The sequence below is a fragment of the Pseudopipra pipra genome, chromosome 1 (assembly GCF_036250125.1).
Source record: "Pseudopipra pipra isolate bDixPip1 chromosome 1, bDixPip1.hap1, whole genome shotgun sequence".
Classification (NCBI taxonomy): domain Eukaryota; kingdom Metazoa; phylum Chordata; class Aves; order Passeriformes; family Pipridae; genus Pseudopipra; species Pseudopipra pipra.
The window spans coordinates 63,848,711-63,863,758 of NC_087549.1; the positions used below are offsets into that span (position 1 = coordinate 63,848,711).

At 36.5% G+C, this 15,048-nt stretch overlaps 1 long non-coding RNA gene across 1 annotated transcript in view; it reads left to right on the top strand.

Moving 5' to 3' along the window:
- Nucleotides 1–14,691, top strand: part of LOC135416331 (uncharacterized) — a 35,555-nt gene extending 20,864 nt beyond the window's left edge. The window contains exon 5 of the long non-coding RNA XR_010431547.1: nt 11,581–14,691. This is a non-coding gene — a long non-coding RNA (uncharacterized LOC135416331). The remainder of the gene's footprint in view (nt 1–11,580) is intronic.
- Nucleotides 14,692–15,048: the final 357 nt, after the last annotated feature.

Consider the following 15,048-nt stretch of genomic DNA (forward strand, 5'->3'; position numbering starts at 1 on the left):
AAGGCTTCTAGGGCACAGTTCTTCTCCTACAGCAGTCATTTAAAATTAGCCAAATGAGTCATGGCCTCGAAGTGCCTCTCTTTACTGACTACACAGAGAGTCTAGATAACTAGCTGAGATGTGAAAGTCTATACAGTAGTTGTCTAAAGTTAACAGATATGTCCCACTCATAGTGATTTCACATTGACATAGGTGTCTCTACACCACTCTTTGGGATTGATCAATTTAGTTCAATTTCAGAGTTGCATCAATTCAGGTGAGTTTTAAAACAGACCCGCTAAAATGGTCCGATGCCTATTTGTCAATATGGCAGATAGATTTCATGACACTTCAGCCTAACTTAATGGGGAAACAGATTAAGATGAAATAATGAGTGCAGTTCATACTGAATTAGCTAATTAATTTAGTTTCTTAAAATCCAGTTTTCAGTGGGTCTAGTTTTATTTGGATATAGGAAAATCTTCAAGATATTGTAATATGAATCCGAATCACTTTGACTCAGAAACTGAAAGAAAAAGCAGGAAAAGCAAAACTAATACTGGGAAGATAAGGCATCAGGCTCATATGCAAAAGTAGGCTTACAGAGGAGAACGAGGAAAAAATGTAGAGGAGAAAATGCCTTATTTTTTTTTTTTAATTAACAAGGGGAAAATTGCTCAGTACACCGCTATCTAGGCATCTGAATCTTTCATGTGGATATCTGTGCCTGGGTGTAGGCAGGTCTAATGAGATGTTTGAAAGTCTAAATTGTAAAACTATAGAAAGAGTTCAAGTTTGGCCTTGGTAGTTCTCATGATAACGATTCAATTAAAGACTGAAGGTGAAAGTCTATACTTACTAATTTCAACTGGGATTTGGACACTGATTTTGAAGGGACCATAGCATTATGCTAAGTACCTGATTTGTGATACTAGATTGTGTGTCAGATTTAGTCACTCTGCAGTTTTGGATTATGTCAATGAGGATGTCAGATAATGTAAACAGGTCTATTGCACTTGAAATCAGTGGAGTCACTTTGATTTACACCAGCTGGTAACCCGACCAGGGATGCTTACAATGGCATCCCAACTTCAGCTATTTAAATGAAGGTCAAGGATGTAACTTCCTCATTATTCCTTGTAACTTCCTTTTGCTTCTGCTGATCTTTTGCACACTGATTATTTCAACAGTATCAGAAACCAGACACCTATTCAATTTAGATCTCTGATTCACTTGAGATTTGGTTGTTAACACGTTGGTGCATTAATTAAAATGTACTCAGTTTACATCTGGATGCACTCAAACACACTGAAATAACTCACAGGAGACAAATTTCTTTTGTAAATGAAGATGATTGCTGCGCAGCCATCATCTGCATGCTTGCTTGCATGCTTGCAGATGTGGCAAGCTTCAGTTTGTCGCTCATATTGTTAATGATTTTGGAGTGCATGTTTACACAGAAAACATAAAGAGAATTCATTGCACCTTCCTATATGTTACTGAATGACCCAATAACCTTGTAGTATCTGAATGTCTCCTTTTTTTTGTAATACTATACACAAAAATGAGTGTTATTGTCATCTAAAATGAAATAAAACTTCAACTTTACTGATCCCAAGGTTTCCACCATATGAATATTTCTACCATATAGTTGTCGTGGTTTGAACCTTGTTTTCCCCCAGAGGCTAAGAGAAGTGGTAGACCCCAAGGGGTGGAAACCTCTGGAAGTTTTGAAGTTCTGCCCAATGGGCGCTCCTGCAGAAATGTAAACATATCACAACCAGACCGGAAGAGATGAGTTGTAGTTTTTGGTTGTTGTAGAAGTGGTGGCCATGTTGTGAGCCACGAGGAAGGGGCTCTGTGCCCCTTGGGGCCTCTGGCCCCCTCCCAGCCCCGGCTGGGGGGCTGCAGGGACCTGGAACAGCATAAAGCTGGGCTAGGTGCCTGTAGTTATGCTGGGAGATGTTTTTTCTCCATGGGCACAGAGCAGCAGCCGGGACTGACCAGAGAAACGGTGGCAGAGAGCCAGAGATAAGGACCTGAACTGAAGGAGCAGCAGAAGCAACATGCAGCACCAGAGAAAAGACTCCTGGAAAGGGAGAGAGAGAGAGAACCAGCAGCTGAGAGACAGAGTTTGGGGTGAGACTGTACCAGACCCCCCAAAACTCCTTTGAGACCTCCTGGAAGGAGGAAGATGATGGACTCTTACTTGAAAGAGCCTTGGAGTGCTACAGCACTTACAGAGAGGAGCTGAGAAGCTCAAAGGCGTCCTGAAGCTGGACCAGGACAGCCAAAGGAATGTGGAGGAGGGCTTTGCCCCCCCGCTGCCTGGAGACAGAGCACGGAGCTCTGCAAATGGGAATTTGAATCCCCTGAGGAAGGGACTTTCACGAAGATGCCCCTGCATTTCGTGATATGCCTGTGGTGATGCGAGTCTTGTCCCTGCTGGCAGTCCACAGGTGAGGCCTTCGCTTGGACTGAAGGAGAGCCGAGGGGCTTGGAGACCCCCTTGTGTATGTTGAACAGAGATCCAGCTACAACAACCCAGTTACTGCTGCATGGAGGACAGAAGAGGAGCTGCTGCTTAAGGACTGGAAGGGATCTGTCCTTCTTTCCCTCCTGGACTTTTATTTGGAGGGGAGAAGAGATCTGATCATTGTAAATACATATGTCATGGTAGAGATAGTTGTGATCATGTGTATAATGTGATATGGTATTTATTTGTACAGTCATTGTAATATATTCCCTTTCCCCCACTTTGAGTCTGGTGTGTTTTGTCTGGAAAAACCCATCTCACATTAGGTTGAGATGTGGGAGGGGGGAATGGAGCTAGGGAATTGGATTTTGGGACTATCTCAAACCATGACAATAGTGCAGAAAACATGTACTCTTTCCGTACTTCAAGTGCCTGCTCTGTAGACCTGAAAATGGTATACATTTAAAAACCAAGCATGAATTGAAATAGTAATAATCCATCTTATAAAGTCTCTCTTTAAGTGAGTAGAAAATAAGAAAGGTGACTTGACTGCAATTATAACAGAATTTTGATAACAAACACAATATAACTTACACCATGTTTTTGGAAAGTTCTCAAGAATGTCAAACAGTTTTTGCTCATATTTCCTCCTGGGGCTGTTGTTTATAGCTTGCTTTCTGCTTTCCTCCTTTGCTTATGTATTATTACTCCATATTTATCACTTTCTACACTTCTGCCCAAAGAAGTATAGGAAGTACTGTATTTCAGATCACAAAGTCTGCAACTAGACATTTGTTTTAGCATTTCAAAAGAAGTAAAATTTCATCAAATTTCTCAGAAGGTGAAATTAAACTGGAAAGACATAATTTTCATTTTCTTAATTTAATTTGATTTTCTAGGGGAAAGTTGCAGACAGTTGCTTCTAGCACACAGCTAACGAGGAAGAAAAAAAAAAGATCGTTTAAATTTTTTAGATTCAGATTTATTTTTTTATAAATCCCTTTTTTTCTATTGCAATTTGCACAATGATTTAAACTTGCTGAACAATTAAAGTTTAATTTTTAAAAATATTACTGTTATATAAACTGCATCTTAGCATATAGGCATGCAAGTTCCCAATTAATAGGATAAATAGAGAAGATGAGAACATGTTATATTACTTTTCAGAGTAAGGCCTAATATCTGTGGATAGGCCTGTGCCTAAATCAATAGGCACATAAGAGTTTTGTTGGATTGAAATTTATTCTAGTATTTTCAACTTTCAGATTTTTAACATCCAAAACCAATTTATATTATTTCTTGTGTTCGTATAAATCTATGTGCATTTCATCCAAATTTCTTTTTCTTGTCATCTATGCCTTCTAAACAATTCCACTAGAAGATATCCATTGCATATGAACTGAACAAAGGCATTCTGACAGCAGTAGGGTACAGACTTTACACTCTTCTCATAATTCCACTTTTGAACACCCCATAGGCAATTTTTACCAGCCGTAATTGAGTATTGATGATTAGTACTACAAGTAATAATTTTAAGTCCATCCTGTTACTCCTGTATAACTACTTTTTGCCCCCCTTCAGTGAAAAGAGACCCTCTTTTTTTTTTTTTTTTTTTAATTTTTCTCCTTTTTCTTTTTTTTTTTCCCTCCACAGCCTTCAATATAATTTGGAACTCAATCTATAAGGCAAAAAATAGGAATTATGTTACTGACATTTATTCTTTAGTTGGCAACATTTAAGTGAGGTGGAAGAGCCTGACCTATAGGCATACCTAGCTCCTTTAATATTTCATACTTGTACCACTTTATATGGACAGCAATCAATTTAAGAATATTAGGTAGCAATCTCATGCTAAAGTTAAGTTTTTAGTTATGCCACAAGGTCAGGTACTGTTTGGTATCCAGTTTACTTTCTTTTATGGACACATAAGGACATCTTCTAACATTTTTGTCCTAATGATAAATGTGATGTTTCTCTGGGTATTTTGCTATTTCCTCCTTTATGGCAGTAAAAGTGAAGGTGGCATTAAAAAAAAAAAATAATCAAAACCTGTGTATAATAACAATAATAATAAAAAAGAATAAAGATTCCCACAAACCACACAAACTGACATGAAACAACTCTCATTGTGTTAGGCTGTGAAACAATAATTCTGTCCTGCAGATTTGTTCTAGTTTATTTTTTATGTCACAATAAAAGATGCTTGTAATCAACATTTCTGGATACATCACGGTCCATTAACTACAGGGGAAAAAAATTAAAATTTTAGGAAGAAACACTGCTGATGTCTGCTGATCATGCTTTGGAAAGTGCTTCAAATTTTTTTAACCATAGACTATAGAGTAGCTACAGAGTATCAAATTGATAATACACCATTTTCTAGGATTAATGACACAGAAAAAGCTATGACAAAACCAAGAACTTCCATCTTTAGTCACCTGAGTTTTGTACAAGAAGCATATGTTGGACATGTGAGAAGAGCTAGGTCTTCAACACCATTTTTATTGGTCTTCATAGATTTATTCCATTAATGAGGAACATGTGTTTAGTTGGACTTTGGGACTATTGAATTAGCTGCCTACTGGTGCTGAAGACATTACTGTTGATTTTTAGTTTTTATTTTGGGGGGAAAATGAAAGTATATCAGGTGTATCTGACAGAATCATGTTCTGTGATGCTGGCTATCCAGTTTTTCTCTGAGAAAGTGAGACAGAGTAACCACATACTGCAGGAATCTCAATTTCAGTGCATACTGTGTGAGAAAACCTAAACATAGATGGGCTCTTCAACTACCACTTCTGAGGTTATCTAACTGCCAACAGCACATATTAAATGTCATGTGCATGTGGTGTGACTGCGATATGAAGAGTGTTAATCCTGATTTCAAATAACCCTCTGATAAAAGTTTGGTGATTGCTCCTACTTCCACTATATCCACTGCAACTTACCTGTAGATTTTCTGCTTCTGTTTTAGTATTTCCTTCTAGGAATTATGTGTAATAAATCACACTTCCTCCTTAGATTTTCTCTGAATTATTTGCTTGATTAATGCAATAATAAGGGCTCCAGTGAGCTGGAACAACTTTTTCAGTGAGGGATGTTCATTTTATCCCTGGTCCTTGAAATTTCTTCCAATTAGTACTTCAATAAGAAATGAGTACTTTCGCCATTTCTTTAGCACTTTGTTGTATGAACAAGTTGTTTGATTGACCAGAAAACGTAAACCTTATTTGGCTACTGTTAAAGACAAAGGAAGTTTTACTGATGCCTTTAATGTGAAAAAGTGTAAGCTCTGAGGTCTGAGTTCTCAGCTCATCTGCCTGTTTTCTACTTAAGGATATTTTTAATCTTTCTTTGTTCTACTCATTTTACCAGTGCTAAAAACCCTTAGCAGTTCTAGTTGCCAAAGGTGCCAAAAATGACAGTTCCAGAAAAGTAACTGCTATTTTGTATCCTAATATTGATAGAATTACATATCCGTTGCAAACATCAGCACAGAATTCTTAGTGAAGACAAAAAGAAAATGTTTAATTTTATTGAGTCTACGGTCTTACTATATTATGCTTCATTCTAGAAAACAATTCTATTTCTTGAGACCAAGTTGTCCATTTAGGAGAAACTCCTGCTTGTACTAATGCAAAACAGGCAAATTCCTTTGAGTTTTCACAGAGTCATTATCTTTTGCTATTTCATTGACTCAAACAAGAACATATTTAGACAACTCATTTAGCACAGAAAGCTAAGGCTTGTCATTAAGCAAATTTTAAGTTCTTCCCCAACCTTCTGTCTGCATTTGATTTCAGCCTATATAGAGTAATTGAAAACATATTTTTGGTGGGAAACACTATTGTTTTAATTTATAGATATCCTAGTTATGCTGAGATCAATTCCAGAGCTCATTAGTATTTATGCTTTCTTTTTTCTTTCTTTGTAAAATGGTGAATATCTTCACTTAGCTACTAAAAATAGTTCACCTGTAGAGCCTTCCAACACTCCAACAGATCATCACTCCCACCCAACTCAGTGTCATCTGCAAAATAATACTCCCCTGCAGCCCCTGGAGAAGGCCATGGTGAAGCATATTGTGACCCTGCCACCTGCAGCAATGACAACACCAGAGCAGTTAATTGACACTACAGCCTGTGAAGAACCCCACACCAGAGCATATCAATAAACCCTGAAGGAAGCTGCAGCTCGTGGAAGGTTTATGCAGGAGAAAGCTCCTAGCAGGAACCATGGCCCGTGGAGGAGAGTCCACACAGGAGCAATCTATGACTAAAGGACTCCATGGAAAGAATCCACACTGGAGCAGTTCTTGAAGAACTGCAGCCTGTGGGAAGGGCCCACATTGGAGAAGTCTGTGAAGAAATGTATCCCATGGGAGAGACCACATGCTGGTTTGGGGGAACAATGTGAGAAGAAGCACTAGAAACGAAGTGAAGTGTTATGGTCTGACCACAACCCCCATTCTGCATCTACTCTGCACTTCTTGGGGCTGGAAAGGAGGGAGGCTGAAGAGTTAGGAGGGAAGCAGAGAGGGAATGGAGTGCAGATGGTTTTAGTTTTGTTCTTATTTCTCACTATCCTGCTCTGTTATCAGTTGGCAATAAGTGAAATTATTCTTCCCCAAGTTGAGTCTGTTTTCCTGTGATGGTGGAACTGGTGAGTGATCTCCCTGTCCTTAACGCACGAGTTTTTCATCATACTTCCTCCTCCTGTCCTGCTAAGGACAGAGTGTGAGAGAGCTGCTTGATTGGCACCTGGCAGCCAGCCAAGGTCAACTGACCACAATATCACATAGTAAACTGGAATTATAGAAATGACATTACCTTTCATCACCATCTAAAAAACCAACACATTGATCAGTTAATAGGAAGAAGAAAGGGATTCAGTGAAAAACTATGAAGATGACTTTAAAAGAAGGAAAGTTAGAACAAGAAAGAAAGGATATAAAGAAGACAGACAGAATAAGAAGGAAACGCCTAGGACAGACATCAGAAAATCTGTATGCTGACAAAACATGTAAATATTTTAACAAAATATTTCAGCTACAACCTTGTTTCCACCAAGCAATAATAATTTGACATAGAAATTGATTAAAGCATCCTCATGCTGTTTTTCACGGCAAAAGCTTTCTTATCTTAAAAAAAGTCATGCTGCCAGTCTTCCTGGAGTCTACAGTACTGCTCTACACAATACCACAAGGCTACTGTTGCCTTCTCCCTTCCTGTACTCAGGTGCTGCAAGCAGTCTGACAGGAGTATCAATACCTAATACCCCACAGACAACAGCATAATGTCTGAGTAGGGGTGGCTATTCTCTTTCTCAAAATCAAAGGATGGAAACCTTTGCAACACAATGCATTACTTTGAGCCAGACCGGTACACAGAGATGCTCGTGATGACACTGTCAGTGGTTAGCAGTGAGCCAAGATAAGCATTTCAGCTCTTCTCTGTCATTTCAAATTCTGCAGAGGTTGATATGGACTGTCTACATACTCTTAAGGTCCAAAGTAAAGTAAAATAGTCTTTTTAGTGCCAATTCTGGTTAATCAGCATCAACCTAATCTTAAACCACAGCCAATAATTTTTGGGGTTTTTTTAATCTTCTGGTTACCAAAATCTGACCTACATATTTTGGTTTATTTCAATTATGTTATTTTAATTATTAAAATATCAATGTAATTTCCTCCTACTTATGTTAGATTTGACTACCTAGACTGAAGATTCACTATGAGTTGAAGTCCAACAGTGTCCAAATTGAAATAAACCTAAATATTGAAAATATGTTTTGTCATTGACTCTGTCTTGGATGGGTTTCCCTTCTTCCTTTCTTTTCTGATGCAATTAATGCGGAAATTTTCAATATATAATATGAAAAGACCAGAAGTGGAAAAGTAGATCTTCTTTCAGCTTGGCTGTATGACATGACAAAAAGGCTAGTTGTATTGAGTGATAACCTGAATCTCTCTTCTGAATCCCCAGTTGCTACTGTGCATTCATTTTCAGCTGGTACAAAACCATTTTGTTGGAAAAATAATTTTCTTCATTACTTATTCACTATAATTTGTTCAACAATTTGTTGAAATAATTTTGTCTCACTGAAACCACTTTTATAGCACAGTAATGCCACTAATTTTGATAGATTTTCGGAATAGGTAGAACTGAGAGGCAAGGCATGTGTTGTGTCACATTAAAAGCTTCTAGGTAGGCAAAGTCAGCAGTGGATGTCTGCTATGTCATTTAGTTTCATGATGACTAACACTGCATTCAATGTATCAAATCCACAAAAGACCTCATCTGCAACTTACAACAAAGTGAATTTAGTCCGTGATGTTTTGTAAATAGAAAATATATTTGTTCGGCCCTTGTTTAGATGAAATAAGAGGTAAAATATAATCCACACAATAGCCACTTAGAATCAAGATCTAGAAAGTAAGTGAGGAGGAGGGAAAATGGAGAATATTCCTGGAATGTATTTGAACATCTATGTGAGATCTTTAGGTTATGTGTAAGGGAGCTGCTTTTACAAATAAAAGAAAATACTTAGTTTGTAAGCCATTTTTTCTGAGAAATGTTTAAATGTTTTCATGGACAACTTCCATGCAAACCTGGAGCAAGGTTGTTAAGAGAATGGAAACCAGAAAATACAGATGTTGAAGATTGCTCATTCAGAGGAATGTGAATTCTTAAACCTTTTTTTTTCTCTACATATTTTTACTTTCTTAACTCAGAAAAAAATAGGCAAACTTTTGTGTGGTTACTGTTACTGTTCTTAATCTTAGTTTACCTTGATTTCACATGCATCTATTATTCTAAAATAGCACCATAAGAAAATGATTGTGTAGAACAAGCCAGAGAACTTTAATTGTCATGTCTACATATTAAACTACCCCAGTTTAACTAAATTGCTATATATTTTGTAAGTTTGGGTGCAGAAAACCTGTACTTTCCCTTATGCAGAAATCCAGCAAATTGCAGCACTCAAGTTATGTTCTTAGGTATAACAAGAGGTGGAGGTTAGATCTAAATTTAAAGTGAGAATGACAGAGAGTTTGGGGACCTCTAAGCAAGCCCTATCTGGTATTTCTGAGTTACATGTATGTGATGCAGCTGGTGCCCCACGTCAGACATTCTTCTGGCAGACTCAACAGCTTGCATTGAGTTGTGAGGTTGTGAAGGAGGTAGTTTGACAGACAGTGAGCCAGAAACGAGTGTGCTATTTATACTGTTGTCTGGTTTACCTGTTTATATGCTAAAGTGTATGAGCTGGAACCCCAGCTGAGTGTAGTTCTCGTGGCATGGGCTAATCAAACAACACAATATTTTAGGAATATATAGCTTTCTTTAGGACTCCCTTATTTATAGGGAAATAGGTCTTCTATGATAAGTAGTGAAAGCTGATGATGGCATACTGGTAGAAACAGTTTCTTGGGCCTAAAAACACTGCAGGTACTGCTTTGTTTAGAGGTATGAGCAGCACTGCCAGCCAGGCAGGCATTGTCCTAAAGTGAGAATTTATGGGCGATCAACTGTGACTCTAAGTGCACAGCCTGTCCTGCTGTAAAAGTGTGAGTGCAAAGGCTCTTGCTCTGTAGGCGGTGCTGAACAACTTGCCAGAGTTGTGATTTTTCCCTGCAGCCCTAAGATTTGTGAAGGGAAAATTTCTTGCTGCGTGTGGGAGAAAGCAGGAGAGAGAGCATGAGCAAGTTAGTGAGTGAATGCTGAGCCCTTACAGGTGATCCATTACCCTGCAGCCATTACAATTTGTCATATATGCTTCACCTAGCATCAGCTGCAAGATGAAATGTTTTCAGCTCAGTTTATCAGTCTACCTGGATGTGTCAGGTCAACTTCCTTTTAACCCACTGTTCTGGTTCATGGGCTTTTGGAAAATATGGCACAGCTGATCAGAGCTAGCAGTTGTCTTTCTTCTTTTTTTTTTTTTTTTATTTTACTCACAGTGTGAAACAGAGTTTCCTGTATGCAGATAGCACTAAGAATTTGACTTCCAGATTAATCCAGTACAGTTCAAAAATCCTGAAATACGCCTTAACTTCTGTTGCAAAGGGTAATTAAGAAAATCTATTATATTAGAAGAATTCTTTTCCTTTGTAAATATATTCTCACACACACATGCATATATGCATGTGGGCATGCAAACACACCTACCTACACATCTGCATGTTAAGGATCTAAACAAAATGAAATAAATCCACTTAAAATTATTTTTATTGTTTACCAGAATAAAAAAATATACACTTTTTAGTGACAAAGCTATGGCAAAATGATATGCTGATAGTTTTTCAGTTTTATTTATCTTTATGTGTCTTTATAATTACAGGAAGGAATCATGGTATATGCTTTAGTAACACTCAAATTAGAAAATTCTATTTGAAAATATTCTGCAAAAATTCTATTTGCAAAATTTTTAACGGATTTTTAACAGATAGAACCTGAACAGGTTAACTTCTGTTTTTACTGTCAGACATAACTGACAGAATTCCTATGCGCACAGTGTAATTTTAGAATGGAAATTATTGAAATACTAGTTAAAGTTACATGGTCAGGCAGTTCACACAAATTACATTGCCCTTCAATACAGAATGTCCTAATATACCGCTGCTGGTGTAATGGTCATTGCTCAGTCCCATGTTTTTTAAGTCCTCTTATTCCCAGTTTACTAATGCTGACTATATAGAGATTGAAGGGCACTTGCCCATATTTTTCATGCTGACCACTATCCAGTATGCAACCAAAGAGGGATATTGCTATCAAGTGCAATTTTCATATAGTTTTGAAAAACTTACCCTTCTTCTCTCCACTTGACTTTCTAAGTGATCTTTTAAAATTATAGATGTATAAAAATGTCATGCAGCTGACTTTTTAAAAATTTTTCTTTTGCCTTGAAGGAAATGGGATACTACTGGAAGGTTTAAATCTAGTTTATTTTCTTTTTCAGTAGAGAAACTTAAGTTTATTGTCATTAAACAGTATTGGTTTAATTTTTATTATTATTTAGATTAATGGGTGTGTAATATCATTGATAAACATTATCTTATGCTAATTTTGATCCTTCATATTTAGTCCTCTCTTTTTTCTCTCTTTTTTTTTTTTTTGCTACAGGTTACTAAACATATATGCTGTGTTTTTGTGAAGCTGCAAGCACATAAATGACAGTTTTTAGTTTTTGATGTTAATACCCTTCTACAAATTTCCTATCCATGGAAGCACAGTAAACAAATAGAATTTTGCCATGGGACAGAACTGCATGGAGCACAGAAGAAAGATTGGAGTTTTACTGGCACACTACTGTTTCTTTTTGATCAGGCATGCTGCTTGATAAAAGTGACTGTTTACTTGCATACAGTGCAGTTTGATAAAAGTCATCATTTTATTAAAAAAAAAAATTATAGAGTATTGTTTTCATCTTAATTTTTAATTGCAATTTCTGTTACTTTACTTTCAACTTTTGTGTTCTGTCCTGCAGCGTAACAGCTTCTCACCTCTGGTTGTTTTGCCTCAGCCTCAAGTGCTTAGATGGGAATTTTTGAAACTTTCGTCCTGGGATGTCTGCTTTTCCTGTACACATTATCTTACTGAGCTAATGGTGACATGGCTTTTGATGAGACAAAGAATTCTGTAATTATAGAAGTCCAGCATATTTTGTCAAGACAAGGCTGACCTGCTTGCCACAGGGGCCATAAAGATCTATTTGTCTGTCATCTCCACCATTTTAAGACATGCTAGATGTTAGGCCTACTCCAAACATGCAACCCAGTATCCCTCTAAGGACAGTATGGAGAGAAGTTGGATGTGAACCTACTCACTTGAATAGCAGGATGTGAGGGAAAGAAGCTATCCCTAGGCACACGTCAAAAGATGATCTAGTAGAAAGAATCTAAAATGACCTAAGGAGCTTAAGCACTATACAAACCCCCTTGATGTGACTTGTCATGCCTGAAGGACTAAACTTATTGATAGGAGTGGGGAAATCCAACCTGGTAAGACTGATTGATATTCACCGAATTGCTCTGCCTCTGTTTACAAGTGCCACATGTATGCCTAACAGCTAAGGCTAGGCTGGGAATTGTAAATAAGGGAAGAAATTTATTTAAACTACAGCATGACCTATCATCACCATGTTCACTGAAACAAAGTATTAGCTGAAATGATGTAGCTTGAAAATAATGAAATGTGCTAGAAGACAGTTTTATTAGGCATTTTCAGAGTTGGAGGGAACAAACCAAATCTGACTCTGAATCTGAAGAGTAGGAGAGCATTTAAGTGTAATGTGAATCCTGTTTCATCTTTATAAATGTAAAGAATTAAACATAAGAGAACATTAAGTGATTAGCTTAAATGTGCATATTCATGATGGTCCTGAGAAGATTGTTTTATTGACATCTGATTTACTTCCTTTCATATGTCTATTCAAACACTGTATTGAATTCTAACAAGCTAAGCAATTCTTCTAATTAAATAAAATGACTAAGGTGATGCCTTAAATTTACTTAGAAATGGATGCTTTGCTATAAGACTTAAGCATTTCAGCAAATACACTAACAAAACCATCTAAGGATAAAATTATTTTTGTAAACTCAAAACAGCAAACCGTGTAAAACAGCTGAGTTAGTTATTTGGGGTTATTTGGATATCTCACCACATTACTGTATTAATGTAAAATGTTCTTCATCTTTGCTTGTTAATCTCGATTAACAGGAAAATATCAGCATAAATATCTTCACAGGGTTTTTTTTCATCAAGTCATGCTTTTGTAACTGTCACCCTAGAATGGGAGGGGACATAAGCTCTTGCCTCCTTTCCAAGAAAACATTGCAGATTACCAAAGGAGAAGAAACAGCTAATACCCTGAATTGTCTGGAACAGACCTTTCTAGGCTTTTCACTGTCTTCTGCTTTCAGCATTTTGAATTATTCATCATTTTTCTGTTTGACCTGTCTTGTTTCAAAGTAAAAGGCCAACAGAAATGAAAAACAACTGGAAATATATAACCACTTTCTTTCAAGTCACAAAAGCATGTCTATAAATGTACCTGTGTAGTGTATAGAATATTTTCAGAATCAAAATAATATCTACTTCTATCACAACTGTAAAATCTGAAAGAATTTCAGTTTTAAGAATTGTAAATAAGGTGAGTTTGATTTTTAATATAAATAATATTTCTCTATTCTCTTCCCTTGTTGTTTGTAATTAATTTCTTATAATGATCCTCAGAGAACTTATGGTTTAATTGCTTTTTCTAGAGAATAGTTTGTATGGTTTGAAATGACAGGTGGTTATAAGCTAATAAAACATATTCCCTAGACCCCAGCTTTAAAAGCTCCATGCAAAATGAAGTAAACTGGCTTTATTTTGCATTTTGACTGTATCAAATCCTCAATGGGCAGCCTCTCACACCAACCAACCAACCAACCAAAAATTTCTTAATATCATACAACCTGAAAGAAAATACTAAGTTTTTCAAGACTTCATTGAATTTTATTTGATTCTTCCCTTTACTACAGTCTTTTTCCTTCATGGAAAGCAACATTAGGAAATCCTTTTTAAATTCTTTATGCAAATAATTTTTCATAGCAGGATAATGTGCAGAAAGATTTAATTGGTTCAAGTAATCAATTTGGAAAGTTTTGACAGCATGACCAGGAATTTTACTTAAGCAATAACACTCTTAATTGACAACAGATTCTTACAACAGTTCATCAGTTAAACCTGTGTCATCATTCACTGAGTTGTAAATTTTATGAGGACATAATGCTAGTTATATAAATTTCATTTTTCTCGAGCTTAAAATATTCTATTCAACAAAAGCCTAGTCATCATGAATAGCTGTATGGTTTCTTGATAGATGGGTAGGTTAAAGAAGGTTAAGTAGATACGAGTGTAAAGTAAATAAAAGGGTGAATTGGGAGCATTCCTCTTACACACAGACATTCTTGATAACTGTTTACTTTAGCATTAATTACTTTGTTAGAAGTTTCCATCAAAACTGAAATTTGGAGTCTCAGTTCAAGTGGATAGTATGGCTACTTTAATGGTGTGAGAATTTTTTTTCATTTTGGCGAGAAGAATAAAAAAAAGGCTGGAAATTGAAAGTGTTATATCTCATCAGAGTACAGCTGTTATTAGAGGGGAAGAGATGTGAAAACAGACATGTCAAACACGTCTGAACAGACATCAAATACAATAAAAATCAGTATCTTGGACATTATACCAGCCCTTTGTCATGTCACTTCTGGTTTTCCTGCATAAGTTTGGTTTTCAAGCTGTGCCTGTTACTATCTTTACTAAAAAGGTTTATTTTATAAGCTAATTTTATAAGCCCTATGAAAAATAGAGCATATTGTAGTTGCAGTTTATTTCATCCTGAAGGATTATGATAGTTTACCTCAAGTTTATTTCTTTAATATCTTAAAAAAAATGATAAAAGAAGCACTTTGATTGGACTCAAAGGCAAAAAAAATAAACAAAACCAAAACAGGTGCCATGCAGTTACACACTGTTATTTGCACTCTGTGTTGTCCTCTTCCATCATTTTCTTTTAGTGATGATTACATGGCAAGTGCCTGTATA